This window comes from Pogoniulus pusillus, chromosome 4 (genome assembly GCF_015220805.1).
Source record: "Pogoniulus pusillus isolate bPogPus1 chromosome 4, bPogPus1.pri, whole genome shotgun sequence".
Lineage (NCBI taxonomy): Eukaryota > Metazoa > Chordata > Aves > Piciformes > Lybiidae > Pogoniulus > Pogoniulus pusillus.
This window is the reverse complement of record NC_087267.1, coordinates 35,671,119-35,689,918: the sequence shown is the minus strand read 5'-3', so window position 1 is coordinate 35,689,918 and position 18,800 is coordinate 35,671,119. Positions and strand designations below refer to the sequence as shown.

Below are 18,800 nucleotides of genomic sequence, written 5' to 3'. Positions count from 1 at the left end.
AAGCTGCAGTTATTTGATTTCTCTAAGCAGCTGACTTTATCTTATAAGTTTTCTGACAATGATTTAAATCTGCAGGTTTTAGTCTTCATCATACTATGAAGCTATACCTTTTAAGTATAACTTCTCACAGCTACTGCTGTTATCAGCTAAATACAGATTTACTCTCTTTTGCTTATGTATTTTCAAAATATCCCTCCAGGATTTCTTATTTGAAAAAGAATCTTTAGGAAATAAAGTTACTTTTACTTAATTATTTTCAGGGGGCTAGCCTCTGACAAGACTGCAAGGAAGCAAGTCTTATGGGACCATCAACAATAGTTAATTTTCTAAGTATAAATTATATTCCAGCTAACTATGTAGTAATGACTGTGAAAAGAGTTGAAGGGGAAAAACTCAAGTGTAATTTTGGAGTACCTATATGTGAAAAATCATGGAGGCAATTCAGGTTGCTCCAATCCCATTTATAACTTGAAGAATCTGTCTATGATGATGAGTAGTTTCAATTTCAGAATGTCCTTGAAACCTTAGGATATTTGTTTTATCTGCTGTAGTTATTGTTGTCACCAACGGCTAACCTAGCCCAGTCCAGTGCTTTATAATAACTTTGTTACTTAAGAGTGGGAAATGCCATTAGATCATCTAGTCCATCTAGTCACCTAGTGTTGGTTATTAGTAGGTCAGATTAGTATATTTCAGACCTCACAGCAGTATTATTTTCTTGCTCCAGAAGCCAAAACTGGTCCAGGAGGCTCATGCCCTACATATTTGCGTCCTTTTTCAAGTTAAGTATGATACAATTCATATGAAATATAAACCCCCCAAACCAGCCAAAAGACACATGTGGCAGGTTTACTCCAGATGTGACATGAGGAGGTTGGACTGGATGATCTTTTGAGTCCCCTTTGTGATGGTTTGGGTGTTACTCGCTCCCCCACACTCGTGAAAATCACCCATACTAGGCTCAGCTGATCTGGAAATTGAATGAAGCTTTATATTTACAGCTTAGCACAATATACAAGCACCTGTTTTGTGTGTCTCCTTCATGACACTCAGCTCATTTGGGAGCTGAAGGAGAAACCTGAACAGGTGAATATAGAGTATGTTTAAGAACATCAACACATCCTCCTGGAGTTACCAACTGATAATGATACCAAATCATTCCTTTGTGGTGTGCTCTAAAATGTGGGTCTGACCCCTTCATCCATAATAAGCAAGTGTGATGGTTTGGGTGTTACCTACCCACCCCACTCTTGTGAAAAATCATCCACACTAGACTCAGCTGAGCTGAAAATTAAAATAATGGAGCTTTATATTTACATCTTAGTACAATATACAAGCAGATATTTACAATCTATACAGCTACATACAGAAATATACAGGTTAAAAAGTAATACAGAAACACAGCACCCCTCCCAGAAACCAGAGTCCTCAGGAGCGGCTCTCAACCACCCTTCCACCTCCTTCCCACCCCTCTTCCTTATCCCAGACTTTGTCTTACATTCAAGGTGAGTTTGGAGAATTGGTCAGAGGGGTTAGGAAGCAGACAGATTAGTTAGGCAGCAGGTTAGAGATAAGTGCATGCATCCCAGAGCCCAAGAGCAACTGTGTTATCTATGTTTATGTTCTTGTTTTTATACATCTCACCAAGCCTATGAGTGAAGTAGACCTCACCATTGTTTCCTTTTCACAGCCTATAATCTATTTTGTCTCACCAAAATATCCCAGCTAGGCTCAAACTAGCATACCCTTCTAACCACATTCTGTGATTCCTGTAGATGAGTATTGGTCAGCATCTTCCTATAACCAGAGGAGGTAAATTACTTTCACAAGTTGAACCTCTTAGATATTTTTCTGACAGGCTGGCATGATATGGGTAGTCTATCTCTGACTGTTCCATATCTCAACAGCATCACTAACCCCACTACCCTAGCAAACTGAATGAAATAAAACATGACAAAAAAGAAGTTCCATTCAACTCCCCATGTTTGTGGAACAGACATGCTTTATTGAGCAATTTCAGAGCAAGACTGCGATTTACTGCATTTTCAACTCAAGCTAAGTCTACATTAAATCACCTGCATATGTGATGTCAAGGTGAATGTAGAGATGGAAGGAAAATCAAGTTATGTAGATACTTGGAGGATTAAGAGATAAGAGGTTTAGTTATGTGCAGTGGCAAATTAGTGGAGTTTTTTTATGGTGGTTGTCAGGTTCCATGATCATTGATAAAAAAATCTGCCGTATAGTTCACTCTGTACTGGACTTCTAAGAAGCCTGGACATCGTTCCAGTAAGAACTACCACTGGAATGTGTTCTGTCATCTTCTACAAGCAATTCTTTTTTATTGTTTTGTTTTTTTCAGACTCAGAGCTAGGCTGGGTTTTGGACAAACAAATCTATAGAGTAGAACTCAGCAGCAAATTACAGAATCATTTATGGTTCAAACTTACATAGCTAGTGAGAATTAATTTTTGACAATAGTTTACAGAAGAAATAGAAGGAAGAAAAGTCCTTCTTCTTGGATAGCATGTATTTCTGTGATCTGAGTCTGAAATGATACCAGACTGTAAGGCAAAAAGGCAATTTGTGTGACAGAAAAGGAAAGATAGGGACATATATATCTACCTCAGTCCTCTGATCCAGTAGGGTTGTCCTATGGCTATTTGTAAGTGACATTTTGGCACTCATACACATTTTGGTTGCACTTTCTGTCATAATTGCCAAGTGAATTTTGGACAAGGAGAAGCTGATTCATGGATGACCTTCTTTTGCTTGATCAGTCATTTGTTTTTCTTGAAAGATCTTTATTCAAAAAATAAGATCTTGGAAGAAGTGTCAGTTATCTGTACAATTTAGAATCATTGAATCTACCAGGTTGGAAGAGACCTCCAAGATCATCCACTCCAACCTAGCACCCAGCCCTATCAAATCACAGTATCACAGTATCAACAAGGTTGGAAGAGACCTCACAGATCATCAAGTCCAACCCTTTACCACAAGGCTAGACCATGGCACCAAGTGCCACGTCCAATCTTGCCTTGAACAGCCCCAGGGACGGCGACTCCACCACCTCCCTGGGCAGCCAATTCCAATGGCAAATCACTCTCTCTGGCAAGAACTTCCTCCTAACATCCAGCCTAGACCTCCCCTAACACAACTTGAGACTGCGTCCCATTGTTCTGTTGCTGGTTGCCTGGGAAAAGAGACCAACCCCCATCTGTCTCCAGCCTCCCTTCAGGTAGTTGTAGACAGCAATGAGGTCACCCCTCAGCCTCCTCTTCTCCAGGCTAAACAACCCCAGCTCCCTCAGCCTTGTGTTCCAGGTCTTTCACCAGCTTTATCACCCTTCACCCTTCTCTGGGCACGTTCCAGCACCTCAATATCTCTCTTGAATTGAGTGGCCCAGAACTGGACACAGTACTCAAGGTGTGGTCTTTGACCACAATGCAGTTGAAGGGTTAAGATTTTAATCAATAGGGGGGGGGGGGTTGTGTGTGTGTAGTTTAGCTATGTACATCAGCAGTGTGTTACATGATGTTTTTATAAATGCAGGACACAGGGCACATTTCTCTGGTCTTCTTTAAATACCCAGCTTATGGCAAAATGATTTGTGACTCTGACACATCTGTTTCTTTCTACTGAATGCAACAGGGTCCCTGAAGGTTAATTAGAGGTGTTCACCAACATTTATTCAATTTAGTCACAACTTCTCATTTCTTAACACCTTCACAGAATCATAGAATCATAGAATGGCTTAGGATGGTAAGGGTCTAAGAGATCATCTACTCCAAACCCCCTGCCATGAGCCCTCTCTCAGCTAGTTTCTGCTGCTCAAGGATTCATCCAACCTGGCCTTAAATAACCCCAGGGAGGAGACAAACACCTTGCATTCCTACTGGATGGTAAAACAGCATCTGAACTCCATGAAAAAAAGAGCACAAACCACATGGGTTCATGTACAACAATGGAATTTTAAGCAGTCTAGACACCAGAATTTTATTGAGGCATTTACTCTTCATGCCTAAAGGGCAATACTTGTTAGCATTGCTATTAGTAAGAAGATCAGTTAAACACAATCACAGAATCACAGAATGGTAAGGGTTGGGAAGGACCTTAAGAGATCATCAAGTCCAAGCCCCCTGTCAAAGCAGGATCAGCTAGGGCAGGCCACAAAGGAGCGCATCCAGGTGGATTTTGAATGTCTCCAGAGAAGCAGACTCTACAACCTCTCTGGCAGTCTGTTCCACTACTCCACCACTTTCACCACGAAGAGTCTTTTCATGTTGAGATGGAATCTCCTGTGTTCTTGCTTGTACCAGTTGTTTCTTGTCTTATCACTGGGCACCACCAAAAAGAGCCTGCCACCTTCATCTTGGCTCCAAGCCCTCCAATATTTATAGATGTTGATCAGATCCCCTCTCAGCCTTCTCTTATCCAGGCTAAACAGCTCCCAGATCACTGAGTTTTGCAATTGTCTAAGCAAAAGAAAAAGAACAGGAACTGAAGTCTTCAGAGAACAATAGTTGTGATTTCTGAAGGTAACATTGAGTCATCGACAGCATTCTGTCCCTGAAAGAATGTTTAGGAAGTGAAAGTGCAGTCTTGGGTATTGCAGCCATCCAGAATAACAACCAGACAAGATCAAGTGATATGATCTGACTATCTTCGTGTCTTGGCAGAAGAAAGTGGGGATTTTTATTTCTTCCTTTTTTTTTTCTCTCCATTTTTCCCCCTTTCTCGTCCCTATAATGATCACTCTTAAAAGTTTATGACTGTTTACGATGGATGTGTGAAACAATCCCCGCTACATAGCAGAGGTTCATCCTGAGCCACTGATTTACCAATTTATTCTGAACTTTCACTTGAGACTCCAGGGGAACAAAATATCTTTTATTGTTAAAATCACAAAGAGCCTTACTATTTTATCTGTTGTGTGGCCAGGAATGTGCTATGGTTCTCTCAAAAACTTATACAAAGAATATGTCATTTACACCCAATGTGTCACATGGCAGAAACTCACAGAGGGAGAGGAAAAGCATGACAATGAGATCACAAAACCACCCATCCAAACTGAGTAAAATGGTCCTGCATTTTGCCTCTTCTTTTCTTTTTTTTTTTTTTTTAATTTGCTTTTTCTCTGTAGATGAAAATTTTAAGAGTGATTTGGGTAAAAGCAGGCAGTCTCATTTACCCAAAATGTATCTGATTTACCCAAAATGAACTCAAAGAACAAGAATGGAGACAGTGAATAGTGGTGAAAATATCCCAAGGCTGATAAGAAATCATCAAAGAACATACACTTTGAAAAGTAGCCTGGCAATATGTGTAGACTAGAAAGTAGAACAGACGCTGAAGAAACTTTGGAAGGCTTATTTAACCTAGAAGCTCTGCGTGTAAATGCATATAGATAATAGGAAGAGAATGGGCCAGAGTGCTGTGGATAAAGGAAGGGCTGAATTTGCTCTAACATGGATGATGGTGCATTTAGAAAAGGATCTTTATTTTTTTAAGGCTACAGTTATGTAGAGATTAAATAATACAATAACACAGCTGTGATTAGTAAAAGAACTAAACTGAAAGCTTTAAATTGAAAGATGATAGATTTAAATTAGATCTAAGGAAGAAGTTCTTTACCATGAGAGTGATGAGGAACTGAAATAGGCTGCACATAAACACTGTGACTGCACCATACCTGGAAGTGTTCAAAGTTGGTGTGGATGGAGCTTTGAGCAACTGGATCCAGTGATAGATGTTCCTGCTTATGGCAGGGGACTCGGAATTAGAAGATCTTTAATGCCCTTTCCAACCCAAACCATTCTGTGATTCTGTAGAGCAGTGTAGACAACTTGCTTTGATCATACTGGGCTTAACACAAAAGCTATTCTAGAAGAGGATAAAACGAGCAAGATTTTAACTGTAACAGCTCTGGAGCATAGAAGTATAAGCTCTGGGTATTTACTCTAGGCATGGCAGACAAAACAAATAAGGAAGTAAATATGGAAAAGAGGGGGTCCTGATGTAGTGACAGATAATGGGGAAACAGAGCTGCCAGTGAGGTTGCTGACAGAGCAGTTAATGTGCAGCTAAGAGCAATCATGAGGGCCTGAGAGAAACTGGTTACCAAGAAGGGAAATTACTAAATGCAGGACAACAGGAAGATCAAACAGGCTTTAAGCCAGAAAAAAGAAAGTCAGAGGGAAGCTATTGTGGCTCTTGTGCTGGATTGAATGGCTATTTTGCAGTACAAGAAGCAACTGAGATGATATATGCACTCTGAGATTTAGAAGACAAGATAGACACAACAGAGCCTGTAAGACTTTTTGTACAGAATAACAGATCTTCACCAAATTTCAGTGGCTTTTCATCATTTGCTTTGATATTTGTGTGCAATTTTTCTTCTCCTGACCTGCAAACTGCTGATTTGGTGTACAGGGTTTCTGTGTTTCAGCAGTTTCTCATCACAATGTGAAAGGTTTGTCTCATTCCGTGATGGCAGCTTTTTATGTTTGTAGTAATTCCCTCAGGTTGCTAATGGTTCGTTTACACATCTGAGAATGTTGTTAAGAAACTCCTGAGGTGGAATGGGATTCCAGCTGTAGCAGCTACCTACTTCTCTTATTTCTTATGGCAGACTCCTGAGAATTTCACAACTGCCTATTAGCAAGTTGATGATGGATGGAACAGCTGTAAATTTACAAGTCATGATAAGCATGAGATTCCTAAATTAGAGAACAGCAATATTCAGATTTAAAAACAGACCTTGAACTAAGATCTTTTTACAGGATGATGCTAACAGGTCGGTGGTTGAAGGCTGTGGGCATTCCTTTGTCCTTTCTTACATTCTTCACATTTGTTGAAAATAGACAATTCAAATCTCCACCTGGTTCAAGCATGGGCTTCAATTTTCCTTTTGATCTTGTGAATGGTCTTCAGGAAATTGTGTGTTCCTTTCCCATTCACTGAAGTACATTCCTGTTTCCTTGTGCAAAGTCACCTAAATTCATTTGTTCTGGAAAGTAAGTGAAAAGCAAAGGAGAGAAAACAAGAATAGTCACTCAGGAGTGATGACAAAGGAAAAACAACAGAATGAAGAGGAAGGAAGAATAAGGCAGTTGGTTTGGCAGATGAAAAAGAAATCATCATAGCCATGGCAGATGTAAAGTTTTTAAAGACATATTAAAAGTGCAAAGGACACGCTGGGCAAGGAAACATAAGAGAATTAAAAAGATACAAACTTGATGCAGAGAATGAGAAACATTTTTTTCCTTTTAGTCTTTGATAGAAAGCCAGAAATAGAACTGAAAGGCCAGAAAGGTAGCTTCTGAGGAAGAAATTAACAAGTTTCTTGGAAGAAAACTCATTGTTCCAATCACCCTTTAAAAGAGTGAAAGGACCAGAGTAAAAACTGACCTCTTTGGGGTTTTTTTGACATTTCATCTTACAAGTCAAGGTCTATGGGCATGATCTCATGTAACTTTAGACATATCTCTGGACCTGGTTGCATATAATGATGTCATGTGGAAAGTCTCTCCTAAGCCTACAGATTTACACTGTATCCAGTTCTGGAGCCCCAGTTATGAGAGGGATGTGGACATGCTGGAATGTGTCCAGAGAAGGGCGATGGCTGCAGCACCTCTCCTATGAGGACAGACTGAAAGAGTTGGGGCTGTTCAGTCTGGAGGAGTCTCCAGAGTGACCTTATTGTGGCCTTCCAATATCTGAAGGGGGCCTACAAAAAAGATGGGGAGGGACTTTCTAGGCTATCAGGGAGTGACAGAACTAGAGGGAATGGAGCAAAGCTGGAGGTAGGGAGATTCAGACTGGCCGTGAGGAGGGAATTGAATGAGAGTGCTGAGAGCCTGGAATGGGTTGCCCAGGGAGGTGGTTGAGGCCCCATCCCTGGAGATGTTTAAGGCCAGGCTGGGTGAGGCTGTGGGCAGCCTGCTCTAGGGTAGGGTGTCCCTGCCCATGTCAGGGGGGTTGGAACTAGATGATCCTTGTGATCCCTTCCAACCCTGACTGATTCTATGATTCTATGGTTTCAAATTATTCTTCCCTTGGATTTTAAAATCCTTAAAAGACTTATTTTAATGGTGACTCAGTTTAAAAATACCAGTGCTCTATGTGTTCCTTGCCAGGAAAGAGAAACAGAAAATTGAATTTTAAAAGATAGACAAAGAAAGAGCCCAGAAGAAAGCAATGTAAATACTGCAGTCCTATTTTAATCTTCATCAAGCATCAGTAATAATTGTTAATTGCTCTGCACAGACAAATAATTAGTGATAGAGTACATGGAGTATTTGTTTCACTTCATATTCAGATGACTGGGATTTTTATAGAACCAAAATTGATATGAACATGTGGAACATGACATAAGGGCCAAATGATACAAGTGGGCACTTTTAGTTTATGCTTGGAGTCTTGTATTTGGAATTCAGTGGTGTCACTATATGAAAATAAGCTTGCAGCGTCTGGAGTGTAGCAGCTTAACAAAACCAAAACAAGATAGCTAACCTAGCATTAAACAGGTGCTCACAAAGACAGATTCTGTTCTTGATGTGTTGTTACTGGCAGCTGTGCAATCTCTTCCCCCTTTCTTTCTTGAATATAAGTAGTGCAAACCTTTTAATACAGGCACTGGCACACACTCTAAATTTTTGCTGTTTCCAGAGCAGTACTGCTTGGCTTTGTCTGAGGTGTCTGTAAGACATAATATTGAAGTGGGCTTCTGTCACACACAGGTGGAAGTTCAGTCCATCATTCCCTGAGACATCAGGGCCTGACTTCCCTGAGTTGTTCAAAGAGGTACCTGAGTAAGTTTTGATGGAACTTCTTTAACATTAAGCAAATACTTCAACACTGAGTTAGAGCTCCATTTATTTTCCTCTTTCTATTAACCAATATTCTGTAAAACATTTCTAATACAATTCCATCTCATAGTCTGTGTTAAAAAGGAGAGAAAAATGCCACTGATGGAAACCAGAACACCAAGACACTCCTTTTCCTTTGGTCCTTTTCTTTTTTGTAGGAAGCCCCTAGTTGGAATGATGATGTGTTCTATCTCTTTATTGCTTTGTTTGGATCAGCTCTTGTAGTACTTTCCAAATTTAAAAATGAGATATTTGACCCTTTTTTTTTTTGTTGTTGTTGCTGTTCCCCTTAAAATAAAATTTAAAAGAAAAAAAAGGCTACTGAATGTTCTCATTTGACTTCAGCTGTGTCCCTTAGAGAGATGATTTGAGAGATACTGTGTCCTGACAAAATTAAAGGGTAAAAGGACACCCTGAATCCTACTACTTTAATTTCTCTGTCAGTTTGGACTTGTTTTATAACGGGTGGCTTTTTGCTAGTTCTTTATCTGCTTTTATGATTTCTGCTTGTGTTCTTCAGGTAAAGAAGTGGCACAGTCACTGAAAAGGGAAAGACAGATGGAATAGCTAAAATATTACTTCAGTTTCACTCAGATTTTTACCGTGGATTTTCTAGCAGAGTGAAGAATTATGCCAAACTCCTGAGATACTGGAACGTGTCCAGAGAAGGGTGATGAAGCTGGTGAGGGGCCTGGAACACAAGCCCTATGAGGAGAGGCTGAGGGAGCTGGGGTTGCTCAGCCTGGAGAAGAGGAGGCTGAGGGGTCCTCATTGCTGTCTACAATTACCTGAAGGGAGGTTGCAGCCAGGTGGGGGTTGGTCTCTTTTCCCAGGCAACCAGCAAGAGAACAAGGGGACACAGTCTCAAGTTGTGCCAGGGGAGGTATAGGCTGGATGTTAGGAGGAAGTTCTTGCCAGAGAGAGTGATTTGCATTGGAAATGGGCTCCCCAGGGAGGTGGTGGAGTCACCATCCCTGGAGGTGCTCAAGAAAAGCCTGAACAAGGCACTTGGTGCCATGGTCTAGTTGATTGGATAGGGCTGAGTGCTAGGTTGGACTGGATGGTCTTGGAGGTCTCTTCCAACCTGGTTGATTCAATGATTCTGTACAAACAAATAACAAACAGTTATTGCAACCCATCCCTGTGGCTAATTCTACATTAAACCACAGGCAATAGAGTTGTATTTAAAGAAGTGTCCTGCCTAAGAACAATTTTTTAATTGTGTAAATCTAGAGTGGAAATTTGCTGGCCTGCACAGTTTGCTTTCAAAGCAAATAAAAACTCCTATCCTGTTCAAAATTTCTGCCCAATAACTCTTCTCATTAGTACGATTTATTTGTAGACTTCTTGAATTCACTGCACATGTAGTGAAATCATGCTCTTGAGTGTATGAGGCACCATTATTTCTAAGTAACTCTAACTGTGAATATAGTCTTGAGTTGTTTTTTTTTTTTTTTAGTAACCCAGTTTTTTAAATAGACATAGATTTGCAGACTATGCCCATAGTAAGAATTACTGGTTTAAGTTGTGTTCTACTGATCAGTTGTTAGGGTTAGTACTGTTTATCTGATGATATAACATGAATTTAAACCCTAATACTAAAAAGGAAGATCAAAGAAAAGAATGCATCCTTCCCATTAAATGATTCTTGACATGGTGAATTATTTTATTTCTTAATTATGCCATTATCAATGTGGCTAATGACATAAGAAATGGCCCCAGGAGAATGCCTGCCCATCTATGTATTTATAAATATAGGAATAAGATGTCAGTGAAACTCTGCTTAGTCTGTCCCCAAAACAACTCATTTTCCAGCTTCAGCTAACTGCAGCAATGGAAAAAAAGCTTAATTGTGATTTCCTCCACTCTTGCTCAATGTTGGTGCAAATTTTAGTGCCATTTCATCTATTCACTTGGGAATGCCTTGTACTACCTGAAGGCTGGAGAGGGATTTTTTTTCTAGGGGTGTCCAGCAATTGGACAAGGGGGAATGGTTTGAAGCTGAGGGAGAGTAGATTTAGACTGGATCTTAGGAATAAGTTCTTCCTAAGAAGGGTGCTGAGACTCTGGAATAAGCTTCCCAGGGAGGTTGATGATGTCTCCTTCCTGAAGGTGTTCAAGGTTGGATTGGATGAGACCTTGAGCCGCCAAGCTTATCTGAGAGGTCTCTGCCTATGGCAGGGAGGTTCTTGTAGATGATCTCTGAGGTCCCTTCCAACCTAAGCCATTCTAGGATTCTATGTTATTCTGTCCCCAAATCATTCTAGTTGTCATTAAGATTTAACATGTGACTATATTAATTAGTAAAGCAGAGATGTTTGCATGGTCTATGGTCTGCTTATGAATGATTTATTGAATGAACTCTTTTCCTTGAGAAAATATTCCATGGTATATTGTAGGCCAGGATTTGGTCCAGTCATTCAGATTTTGAGGTGAAGCTGTTCAAAAACTCAACCATAACAGCATGGCTCTTTTGGGACAAGAACTGTTGCTGCTCTCTTTTTGTTTGGCAAATTAGTGTGATAACTGAGTCGGAAAAACACTTTCTGGTGATGTGAATGTAGTCACCAATATGTCATCTTCTCATACCTTTCTGGAAAACAAGTGCAACTTAGCATTCCTGTCTGTCTTCAACATGACTAATTAGCAGGCTAATGAGGGTAACAGACGGCATATTTTCATGTGAATTTTCAAAGGAGTCAAGGGAAAAGTCAGTGTTACTTGAATATTGTTAGCCAGTTTCCTCTTGCTCTTTTGAAAATGCCATGGAGAAATGTAGAATCACAAACCTATACAGAAAATATACATCATATAGGTAAAATACAGGTAAAATAGAGATCATATATATATATTTAAATAAAATTAAACAAAATGCTTTGACAGTTGCCTTGCAAGCGTGTATTTTTATTGACTGAAAATTGCTCTCCTAAAAGAGACAATCTTTGCCTTTAAAGTTTCTGATGCATGTGCAGACTATTTTGTTACTTACTGTGTATTTTTGTATTCTTGTATTCTTGCTCTACTTTCATTTTCATCACGGTTTTCCAGGAATACAGACAATTTATTGTAGATGTGTTGGTCTTTCTGACATCAATATATCAATGTGTGTAACGTAGTTAGACCTAGTTTGGTTTAACTTCCATCTGCAGACATTTTTAATGACTCTACAGAGCAAAGTCTCTTACCCATAGGAACATGTTTTAACTGCCTTAACTTGACTTTAATGATTTTTAGATATATATAAAGGTCTACATCTTCCTGTATTACATACTGAAAAATGTTTTCCAATATTCATTATTGCTGTATCTTTTTGGAATGTCCTTTCTTGAAAATATTACATAGTAAAACAAAACACGAAGTATATATACTTTCAGGGAGAAATAAGTTAGAATTTACTTTTAGAAATTCATAGAATGGCTTAGGATGGAAGGGACCTTAAAGACCATCTACTGTAACCTTCCTGTCATAGGCAGGGACACCTCTCAACTAGAACTGGCTTCTCAAGGCCTCATCCAGCTTGGCCTTGAACATCCTCAGGGAAAAAGCATCCACAATTTCCCAGGGCAACCTATTCCAGAGTCTTACCACCCTCTTATCCCAAGATTGAGTCTGAATACATTCTCCCTCAGCTTCAAACCATTCCTCCTTCTCCTAATGATAGACATCCTTATGACAATACCTCTTCAGCCTTCCTGAGGTATTGGAAGGCAGCTCTTAAGCTCCCTCTGAAGCCTTTTCTAGGCTCAACAACCTCAGTTCCCTTAGCCTATCCTCATAGCAGAGATGTTCTAGTCCTTGGAGCCAACAGTGTGCCCAGGTGGCCAAGAGAGCCAGTGGCATCCTGGCCTGCATCAGGAATGGTGTGGTCAGCAGGAGCAGGGAGATCATTCTGCCCCTGTACTCTGCACTGGTTAGACCACACCTTGAGTACTGTGTTCAGTTCTGGGCCCCCCAGTTTAGGAGGGACATTGAGATGCTTGAGCGTGTCCAGAGAAGGGTGACGAGGCTGGTGAGAAGCCTTGAGCACAGCCCTACGAGGAGAGGCTGAGGGAGCTGGGATTGTTTAGCCTGGAGAAGAGGAGGCTCAGGGGTGACCTTATTGCTGTCTACAACTACCTGAGGGGAGGTTGTGGCCAGGAGGAGGTTGCTCTCTTCTATCAGGTGGCCAGGACCAGAACGAGAGGACACAGCCTCAAGCTGCGCCAGGGGAAATTTAGGCTTGAGGTGAGGAGAAAGTTCTTCACTGAGAGAGTCATTGGACACTGGAATGGGCTGCCTGGGGAGGTGGTGGAGTCGCCATCCCTGGAGCTGTTCAAGGCAAGGTTGGACGTGGCACTTGGTGCCATGGTCTAGCCTTGAGCTCTGTGGTAAAGGGTTGGACTTGATGATCTGTGAGGTCTCTTCCAACCTTGGTGATACTATAAAACTGTGATACTGTGATCTTTGTGGCCTTCTTCTGGACTCTCTCCCACAGCTCTGTGTCCTTATGCTGGGGACCCCAGAACTGGGCATGGTATTTGAGGTAGGGTCTTGCAAGAGCAGAGTAAAGGGGGAGAATTGCTTCTCTCAACTTGCACTTCCACACAACAGATGCTAGAAATTAGTAAGCCAAGGACATTGCAAAATGTGCTTTCTTCATTGTATTCTCTAAAAATGGACACTACCTAAAAAGTTTTGATGATAAGCATGTTCATATTTCATACATTAAGGAAATATAAGTCTTAGTGATGAATAAACTTAGAGTTAATGTTATGGTTTGGTTCCTTTGCTTAAAAAGTTTGCTGAAAACACACCCATTTATTATCTCCCCATTTAATTTTATCCTGCACAAATATCTCTAAAATTGTGTAAAGTGACCTGGAAAAAGAATAAAGTCCTAAACAAGTTAATAAAGAGAACCTCAGTCCTAGGAGTGCTCATCAGGCAATTTTCAAATCATGTATCTGGTTTTGTCTGGAACAAGACTGTACATTGCAGTACAGTGTCAACTATTTCCATGTCATGTTGAAACTTTTAAACCTCAGCTATTGCTTGAGCTGACTCCTTTTTTTTCTTCCTAAAGGGATAAGATGTGGAACATTTTTAAAGCAGTGGGAAGAAAATCAGATGTATATGAATTTTTATTCTAATCCAAATGTTGTTTGTACTAACCATAAAATCTTGTCTTTTGGAGCTCCATACTCTTACAGCAGAAGAGGTGGGAAATGACATCCAAGAGGATATAATTGGATGTTCCATTAAGCCAAGATTATCATAGCATCATAGAATCAACCAGGTTGGAAGAGATCTCCAAGATCATCCATTGCAACCTAGCACCCAGCCCTATCCAATCAACTAGACCATGGCAGTAAGTGCCTCATCCAGGCTTTTGTTGAACACCTCCAGGGATGGTGCCTCCACCACCTCCCTGGGCAGCCCATTCCAATGGCAAATCACTCTCTCTGTGAAGAACTTCAAACATCATAGCTGACAAGATATTAAGGCTAATTACTTCCTACAATGTGTTTAACAAAAGAAAGGTGTTTTGACTGATTTGTTTTCCTCAGAACAAAACTTTTTGTCTACTTAGTGCATTAGAAGAATCTGAATTAGAATTGAGTCAAGCTGTTCCTAACACATACACTTTGCCTTTTAGAGGCATTTTGTCTCTCATATGCTATCATTTAATATTGTTTTCTTTGCCAGAAACACGCTTTTGTTGCATTTGGGATATAGAACATGCACTGGAATAAAGGTCTGTGGGCAATGTCTGCTAAGGTGCTGAAAATAAAAATTGTGGTTGGTTGGGTGGTTTAGTTTTCTCTTTTTTTCTGGGCTTGAAAAGATTATTGGGAAGGAAGCAAAGGTGATTCTATCTACACCTATCTTTGTTTTTCCATGGCTGTAGGATCTGGTGTTTAAGGTGATAAGAGGAATATATATAAATATAATTATTTGGAATAGATGTATAATTTATAGAGACAAGAGAAGAGGAAGGGGAGAGGAAGGGGAGAGAAAGGGAAGGGGAGAGGAGGAGAGAGGAGGGGAGAGGAGGGGAGAGGAGGGGAGAGGGAGCGAGGGGAGAGGAAGGGGAGGGGAGAGGAAGGGGAGGGGAGAGGAAGGGGAGAGGAGAGGAAGGGGAGAGGAGAGGAAGGGGAGGGGAGAGGAGAGGAAGGGGAGAGGAGGGGAGAGGAGGGGAGAGGAGGGGAGAGGAGGGGAGAGGGAGAGGAGGGGAGAGGAGGGGAGAGGGAGAGGAGGGGAGAGGAAGGGGAGAGGAGAGGAAGGGGAGAGGAGAGGAAGGGGAGAGGAGAGGAAGGGGAGAGGAGAGGAAGGGGAGAGGAGAGGAAGGGGAGAAGAGAGGAAGGGGAGAGGAGAGGAAGGGGAGAGGAGAGGAAGGGGAGAGGAGAGGAAGGGGAGAGGAGAGGAGAGGGCAGGGCTCTGGGGAAACCTTATAATGGCCTTCCAGTAACTGAAGGGAACTTACACGAAAGTTGGTAGGATGAGAGGGGATGGATTAAAGCTTAAGAAGGGTAGATTTAGACTAGAGAGTAGGAAAAAAATCTTTATAGTGAGGGTGGTGGGACACTGAAACAGCTTGCCCAGGGAATTTGTGGATATCCCCTCCCTGTAGGTGTTCAAGGCCAGAATGGTGTAATGGAAGGTGTTTATGCTCATATAATGGGGAATTGGAACTAGATGATCTTTAAGGTCCCTTCCAACCCAAACCACTCTACAGTAACTATCCCAGCCTGACCTATCATAGCCTATGTAAGGTCTTTGCCTTCTTTTGGATGTAGCAAAGATAAAGGAGTTGGATATTGGATAAAGTGTGCAACTTCCTCATAGATGTTTCTGATTTCTTTGTGGATATTTGATAAAGTGCAGTATTACAAGGAGCCACTTTGGCTGTTCCTGGTTTCCCAAATACTCTGTATTTCCAATGGAAGAAAAATATGCTAGAATAGCCTTGGACCTCTTCTGCCTCCATCAGCATGGAGATATGTTGCTTTTCTTCATTCAGATCCATCACCTTGTAAGAGAACAGTTATATGATGAACTTTTTGTCTTTTATTCCATCTTGGAAATTTCTCCTGTTCCTGTTTTCTCTTCTGCCATGCCCTATGTCTGCAACAAAGGTGGGAGCATGAGAAAAAGCATGTAACACCTGCTGGAGACAATAAAGCAGAGATAATTTTGTACCTTTCCTGTAACACTTTCAGAAATCCAGTCTGTCTTGTCTAAGGATTTTTTATTCCCAGTTGCATATGACTCTTCTTATAAGGTTTCTCTTGTTAGCAGTTGATAGCAACATAGTAAACGCATGACTTCAGGAAGAAAAACTATAGTTTGTGATGAGGAAGTTGTTTGAACCACATGAAACTGCCAGTCTAAATTTAAATGTGCCCTTTAAACAGATCCAATTTCTCTACCTCTCCTTTGCAAGTGCTGTAAATATGTCACTTCTATTTTCTGTAGTTTCAGGGTTTTCTTATCTCATAATAGAGTCTGATGGAAGTATCCCACCAGCTCTGTTTCCCCTTTTCAAAACGTCCAGTGAAGCAGGCTTACAAAAGCAGGGCAACACCAAACCCTGCTGTTTTCATGATCATTTCTCTTGCCAGTTTTCACTTCTGCTCTCAATTTAATCCATACAGCTTATTTTAATACCAATAGCACAGTTTTTGATATGCACAGTAAATTTTATTTATTTTAGACCCCTTTTTACAGAAGTAGGCTATAAATTTCCCAAAGCAGCTTTTAATTCCTGGTGCAGTGATGATTTAAGCATCCAAATTAAGACAAGTGAGCCTATTTTAGAAGTGCTGAGCATCAGCAACTCTGAGTTCTAGAGCGCTAAAGCTCAGCAGTCAAAGCATCAAGCAGGCACATACAAGCAACTCCAAATCAGACTGCCTTTGGAAAATTTAGCCTTGTTTCTTAAGGGTGAAATCTCGGCCCTTCAAAGCCAATTACAAATCTCCCAATGACTTCAATAGGCTAGGATTTCACCCTTTATATTTTATAGGAAAAAAAACAAGCAACATCATACAGAAGTTTCTCTTTTATGATTTTCTTGATGTTTGCTCAACCCTGGCTTCCCTTTAGGTAGGAAAAATCATGGTTTTAATTTAAACTCCATAAAAACAAATAAACAGTAGCTTAATTACAAGGGTGGATGGGATGTTTCACAATGCTTAAGCTAATGTAGTAAAACATCAAGTGTTTGAAAAAAAAAATTTAAAGCTCAGAAAACTTTAAACTGCAGTGTGCTTTCTCCTCCTTGTTCCCAACAATGTTGGAGTTGCTAATGTTACAGCACAAATGAGAAACTGAAGACAATTTCTAGTAGAGTCCAGTTACTTTTGCAAATGTCAATGGCATCACTATAGTTTAACACTTTCAACTGCTTTATCTGGTGTCAGCAGTGCTTGTGTTTTAATTTCACTTGGTGCACCAACATGAGCAACTGGAGAGTCAGAGACCCTATTTCCTATTCAAGTGATTTATTCCCTTAGCCAAGCAGCCTGCTTTGAGTACAGCTACCTTTATGGGAAGACAAGGAAAGACAATTTTTGTTCCCTTATTGTTGGTTGTTTTCAGATAGGTTGGTGAAGTTGTCTGTGGAGGAAAGTTATCATTTGCAGAGGAGCAGAAGACAGACAACCTCTGATCGTCACACCCACAGCACATCATGGAAAATTTGACTTCAACACCTAGCAAAGGTAAAATAACAGGAGCATGGAAAAGACCTTTCCCTTGCTGTGCACCTAGAGGTCAAGTTTTAATGTCAGCTCTCCAGACTCTCAAACATCTCTTTCGTAAAGTACACTTATGGCCATTCAATAAGGAAGTGAAATTGGAGTCATCCTGTTAAACTAACTGTTTATGGTATATTTAACTAGCCAAAATTCTGCTAGATGCCTCTGCTAAAAAAGGGCAGCACTGGTCCAACATATTTCATCTGGATCTGCTTCTGAGCACTGTAATCTTGTTTCCAGATTTTTAAGTGTATCCTTACCTACCAACCTATCAATTATGTGTATATAATGTGCTCAGAAAATATGCTGCACTGCTCCTTTTTACCTTTTGCTTCAAAATATTCCTGAGGCATCTGGTCTCAGACGAAGGCAACATTGAAAGGGCTTAAATCTGATTTCTCAGACAGCTCTACTAATTTAACTAAAGTGGCTACAAGAAAGCATGGAACAAAAATCTATAAAATATTTGGCTGACATTTGAAAAAAAGAGATAGGATGTTTTCTTGTTAACCTTTAGAGCAGCCCATTACATAAATTGTGACAATGTTCTCAGATTAAATGAGACTGTATTCTGGTTTAGCTCTAGATTTATCACTTCAGCAAATGAATTCTACTGTACAGTCTGGCAATATATCTTTTGTAAAATGCTGTTTATCTCACTGGGGAAGCAGAGTGCTGATAAATATGGAGCACAGCCTTTTGAATGAAACATGGTAAAGATGGATGGGAAAGAAGATTCTTCAGTGTAAGAATATTCCACTGATTAATATTAGTGATTTCTTATAGCCCTTCTGTAAGTTTCAACTCTATAAACAGAAGGAACAAAAGCTTGTTGCAGAAATCTAAAAGGTCTGTGTGCATCTTTGGTAAGAGAGGAGAAAAAAATAGGAAGATTATTTTACATTACTGTATGAAAATACTGTGTAACATTTTGAAATATTATCAGATGGACACAGTCTCAAGTTGTGCCAGGGGAGGTATAGGCTGGATGTTAGGAGGAAGTTCTTGCCAGAGAGAGTGATTGGCATTGGAATGGGCTGCCCAGGGAGGTGGTGGAGTCACCATCCCTGGAGGTGTTCAAGAAAAGCCTGAACAAGGCAGTTGGTGCCATGGTCTAGTTGATTGGACAGGCTGGGTGCTAGGTTGGACTGGATGATGTTGGAGGTCTCTTCCAACCTGGTTGATTCTATGA

At 40.5% G+C, this 18,800-nt stretch overlaps 1 long non-coding RNA gene across 1 annotated transcript in view; it reads left to right on the top strand.

The window, feature by feature from the left end:
• LOC135175139 (uncharacterized) overlaps positions 1 to 18,456 on the top strand; it is a 34,935-nt gene extending 16,479 nt beyond the window's left edge. Inside the window, exon 2 of the long non-coding RNA XR_010302261.1 lies at positions 17,451 to 18,456. This is a non-coding gene — a long non-coding RNA (uncharacterized LOC135175139). The remainder of the gene's footprint in view (positions 1 to 17,450) is intronic.
• The last annotated feature ends 344 nt before the right edge of the window (positions 18,457 to 18,800 follow it).